Raw genomic sequence first — 6,000 nt, 5'->3', positions numbered from 1 at the left:
TATCAATGACATTTTATCCGAAGTTCAATGTAGAAAAATACTTCGGTAAAAACTATTTTGAACTTGGAAAGTTAAGATGAATGGTATCCTGGTTCAGCAAGGTTTAGACAAAGTTCTCCTTAAAAAGCGACCTGAATCTATAATAGAAGATGAATAGAACAATATGGATAAGAAAGATACAACCTTTATCCAATTGTACTTAATGGATGAAGTCCTCCATATGTCATGAGAGAGAAAACTATAGTAAGTATATGAGCGAAATTAGAGAATATCTATGCGAAGAAATTTTTTGAGAATTGTTTGTACTTGAAGCTACAATTGTTCAATTTGAAGATAGTGAATAGGACTGACGTTAAAGCCCACATTAGTAACTTCAACAGGTTAATTTGAAAATTGTTGGATGTGGATGAAACGATAAAAGATGAGGATCAGGCATGTATATTCCCGAATTCTCTTCTAGCTTCGTATGAGCCACTAAAGGACTCTTTGTGCACCGGCAAAATGACCATTAGCGCTGAGACCGTTATTTCGAACCTTCAGTTGAAGGCGGTGAGAAAGAAAAACAATGATGTGGGTGCTTTTACAGATGCACTGGTTGCAAGAGGAAGAAATAATGTGCGGGACAATGGATTTTCACAATCGATATCCAAATCCAAGGGTAAGAGCAAATGAAAGTCGAAGTGCTAGAATTGTGGAATGGCTAGGCGTATGAAGAAGGATTGTCAGAATCCTAAGTCGAGATAGGAGAATTCAGATAGTTCTTTCAGGGAAGCCAACATTGCAGAATCTAGTAAGGACGCGAATAGTAGTGACGTGCTGACCGCATTAAAATTTGGGTACTTGGATGAAGAATAGATTTTGGATATGTAGGCTTCGTAATACATGACCCATCATTGAAGTTGGTTTACCAGTTACAAAGTGTGCAATGGTAACTAGGTGTTTATGGGCAATGATAGTGCCTGTAAAGTAGTAGGTGGTGGATTGGTGCGTATCAAGATGTTCGATGGCATGGAGCGTATCTTGATCGAAGTGACACACATTCTTGATTTGAGGAAGAGTCTAATATCTTTAGGAGCACTCAAGGCACTAGGGTGCAATTTTACTAGGTTTGATCGTCTCCTTAAAGTTTCAAAGGGGGCACATATAGTCATAAAGGCACAGAAGAATGGAAACCTTTACAGGTTGATCGGGAATACTTCATCGGGTAGAACTGTAGCATCTGTAGCGGATTCCACATCTGTACGTATGTGGCATGCATGCTTAGGTTGCATGAGCGAGCAGGGCATAAAGGTACTTTCTGACTGTTGTTTAATTTAAGTTTTTAAAAGAATAGATGGACAAGTAGGCTTACCATGGACATCTCCGTGGACTCTGGAATGTTTGCAACAGGGGTTGCCATGGTCACCACTATTTTAAATGGTGAGATCCACTTTTAACCTTTAGATCTGTCTTACTTATGGGATCATGACTAACATGAGTTTGCAATAGGGATGGACAGTGAGGATAAGCCCATGCAGCACAATAGACTTAGCCACTAGATAGAGGGTGTGGATCAAATATGTACAACACAGTGGCAGCATGGAGATGGTACACGTGTAACGTATGGGCCCAGTTACCAATTCCACCAAGATGGTGTTCGTATGATCTTTTCATCTAGATCTGAGAGACCTCGTCAGCAGGCTAGACGCTAACCAACATCACGGTGAGCCCTTACAAATGAATTTCAACTGTGGGTATTCTTCTACCATTGCCTCACATGGTGAGGTCCATTAGAGCCATATATCTGCTTCTTATGTATGGGTCAGGGGACAGTTCAGGTCACACCACCTCATCACTAGGTTGATGGAAAATAAACATCAAAGTGACCATAGAAAGGTTTCAACTGTATGCATCATTAACACCATTATTTCCTATGGCATGACACATCTCAACTATGGTTCAGCCTGATTGTTGGGTTCATGACCTAAAACGATCAAACCAAATAGATGAATGGTGTAGATTAAACAGATACATTATGGTGCGTCCCACTGTCGAATGGTCAGCATGGTAAAATATAACATGACAGTCAGCTAGGGAAGTTTCTAACGGTGGTTAAAACCCACTCCCTTGGTACTTGTGGTGGGACCATTGTACTTTGGATCAAACTGATATTATATGGTCCCTTAACCCATGTTGTTGTGACCTTATCAATAGATTAGTGGTAAATAATTATCACGTTGGGACCCACACACGCCGTAATACAGTGGACCCAACTGATTGCAATGATAGCTGTTCAAATCCTCACTGTTTCGTGGTGGTGGTTCACCTGAGATTGTGATCTGTCTCGTCTGGTAATCGGGACTATCACGCCCCAAACTCAGAAACCGGGCTCACAAAATTCTCGATCGCTGAATCCGGCGCTGACAGCCTCCGTAGTATCCCGCTTTCGGCTCTCAGGGATCATACGCTAGGTTTCCGATCCTAAGATCCTACGAGGAGAATTTTCAATATGAATTTGATTCGTAATAAGCATTACCAAAGGCATAACCCACAAACAACAACAAAAACTCCATCACATTTCCACTATGATCAAAAACTTATAAGTACAATGCGCATAAAGGGAAATACAATGATGATAGACACAAGCTCCAAGATGATCTACTATGCGCTCCTGCCTCAGCGCTGTTACGATCCATCGTCACCTGCACGCAACGGTCGTGCATAAGTTTACGGAAAGCTTAGAGCGTGATGAAAGTATGTGTGCAATGTAGTAGTACAATTATATAATATCAGAGTAATGTGGAATATACTGATGAATCCATGAATACTATTAGCCGTACCAAGGCTATGCAATGCGAGACATGAATGATGTCGGCCATACCAAGGCCATGCGATGTGAGATGCAACTTAAGCATACCAATCCTCATTTGAGTTCACATATTAATACAGCTCAACTTTGAAATATCACCATGGTCTAGTACACTCCAAACCAGATTGCCGCCCCATGCGCGTAACAAGGTGAGTGGAAGAGACTTCACTATCCTCCTGCCATTATCGGGCTCAGCTCATCGATAGCGGACCCATTCCTCAAGCTAGTCAAACTTAGCCTAGCTTTGCCCCCTCCTCTCGGGCGGGTAAGGCAGCACCCCCTTCCAACCGACCATGACATAGTGAAAAGTGTGGCCTTCTGGTAATTGGCACTCGATGCTCATGCATCTACTCAGTCTAAACGTTGGAGCAACCTCCTGGTACCATAAGGGTTTAGGAAATTTCACCTAGGGACATCTATAACACCCCATATAGAACAAGATTTCTGGTTCCAATTCTGCCAACCACGATACGCCTGTGGAGGCTACAGCCCTGATGTCACTAGAGCGTACAGTAGTCATGTCACACAATGCGAGATGTAGGAATCACACTATCTAGTCATGTAGCAATCCTGCACGTACCGCGCGCTCATGTGGGCAACTCCCCCCATCAGGGAGTCCCATAATGGTCTGCCCAATGACATGTGCTATGATCAATTACTCCTCACATCAAGCATACATATGATGCGTATGGGCATGGATCGTGGAGCTATACTAAGTAAATTATAGGATGATGATGATGGCCTAAGCAACCTACCCACAATCCTATGGATCCGGAAAGAGTTCCTTCACCATACTATTGCATGGCCCGCTAGATGCCCTAGGGAGCTTAAATGAGTCTTAGATGGACTCCAAAATAAAAAGAACTAATCCTACTAATAACCAATAGGGGCCTAACATCTTGGGATAACAATGAGAATAGATGGATCATGCAAATGGGGCCCAATAATTAGGGTCAACCCACTTAGAGAATGATGCAAATGGGCCTAACAAGGCCTAAGAGAAGGTCACGATGAGGACATTTAACCATCATTGCCCATCAATGTGGACATCTAACCAACATTGCTCCTAAGGAGTAGTCCACATAAAGGATTCATACACAACGTAACGGCCATACATACATCACATTGGGCCTCATTCATGGGCCTCACATACATCGCATTGGGCTTCATACAAGGGCCTCAAATGTATCACAATGGGCCACGCCCATGGGCCTTGAATATATCATAATGGGCATCGCCCATGGGCCTTGAATACATCATATTGGGTCTCACCCATGAGCCTCCAATACATCACAATGGGCCTCGCCCATGGGCCTCGAATACATCATAATGGGCCATGCCCATGGGCCTCAGATTCAAGCACGTGGGCCCCATCATATGGGCCTTAAATACACGGCAGGTGGGCCCTATCACATGGGCCTCAAATATACATCATAATGGGCCTCATGGATTGGGCCGCACTAATAGGACTCAAGTGGGCTCGGACCACACCAAAAATCATTTCAATAGTTGTAGGTGTAACATGTGCATCACTGTACACTATCATTCCATGGGGCACATGGCCCACTAATGATGATCAACACTGTCCAAACATTGTCCAGGTAAACCAGCACCATCCAAACATTTCCCATGTAAATCAGCACCATCCAAACATTGTCTATGTAAATCAGCACCATCCAAACATTTTCCATATAAATCAGCACCATCCAAACATTTTCCATGTAAATCAGCACCATCTAAACATTTCCCATGTAAATCAGCACCATCCAAACATTGTCCAGCACCGTCCAGCACTGTCTGGACGGTGTGGAGGAAACAAATACATCACGTGGGCCCTATGGTGGATGGACGGTTTAGATCCAACACATACCACACGTGGGACCCACAGAACTTGCTGACGTCAATCTAACGGTGGGTCCCACCATCTGGATGGCTGGATGAATGCACATGTCATGGTGGGGCTGTGCATAACACTGTCCAGATGGACGGTGCAGATGAAACACATAAATCCTAATGAGGTCCACCTGGTGGCCCACTAGAGATTTGAATCAACTTCAGTACCTGGCCCGTGGCCAGGGATGGTGGAGTGGATGGGGTGCATGCATCATGTGGGTCCACGTGGTGTGGCCCACACATGATGTCACGCCCCAAACTTAGAAACCGGGCTCACAAAATTCCCGATCGACAAATCCGGTGCTGACAGCCTCCGTAGTACCCCATTCTCGGCTCCCAACGTATATATGCTAGATTCCGATCCTGAGATCCTACAAGGAGAATTTTTCAATGTGCATTTATCTCATAATGAGCATAACCACAAGATTACCAAAATCACAAAGGCAACATCATCATCACATATCCACTAATATAATCGTTTGAGTACAATACTGAAAGGGAAATACATATATAAAATAAATCAAAGCTCCAGAAGACCGCTGCACGCTCTAGGCTCAATGCTGCTGTAACCTAACGTCACCTGCACGCATCTATCGTGCATAAGCTTATAGAAAGCTTAGAGGGTGGTGTAGGTGTGTGCACAAGGTAAGTGCCAAGTAAGTAATATCAGAGTAATCAGAGTAAGCGGAAATACTGATAAACCCATAATGATACAATATCAGAAACACTAGCAAGATCATAAATCATACGAAATTAGAGTAAGCAGAATTATACTGGTAAGCCCATGAGTCATACGATATCAGAGTGGATAGTGAATAAATGAATGAATGAATATGCAATTCCTGCTCAATAAGTCCACATATCAGTACGGTTACTCTCTGGGATCATCACCGGGGTCTATTACACTCCAAACTAGATTACCGCCCCATCGCGCGCAATAAGGTGAGTGAAAGAGACCTCACTATCTGCCTGCCAATATCGGGCCCGGCTCGTCGATAGCGGACCCATTCCTCGAGCTGGTCAGACTCAGCCTAGCATTGCCCCCTCCTCTCGGGCAGGTAAGGCCGCACCCCCTTCCAACCGACCACGACACAGTGGGAGACGCGGCCTAATGGTATACGACCCTCATGCGCTCATGCATCCACTCGGTCTAGACGTTGGAGCAACCTCTGGAACCAAGAGGGTTTAGGGACTTTCACCCAGGGATATCTATAGCACCCCATGTAGAACAAATTTCCGGTATCCCATCTGGCCATCCA

This window comes from Magnolia sinica, chromosome 15, assembly GCF_029962835.1.
Source record: "Magnolia sinica isolate HGM2019 chromosome 15, MsV1, whole genome shotgun sequence".
Taxonomy (NCBI): Eukaryota; Viridiplantae; Streptophyta; class Magnoliopsida; order Magnoliales; family Magnoliaceae; genus Magnolia; species Magnolia sinica.
The sequence above is the reverse complement of the archived record's forward strand: the minus strand, read 5'-3'. Positions refer to the sequence as shown.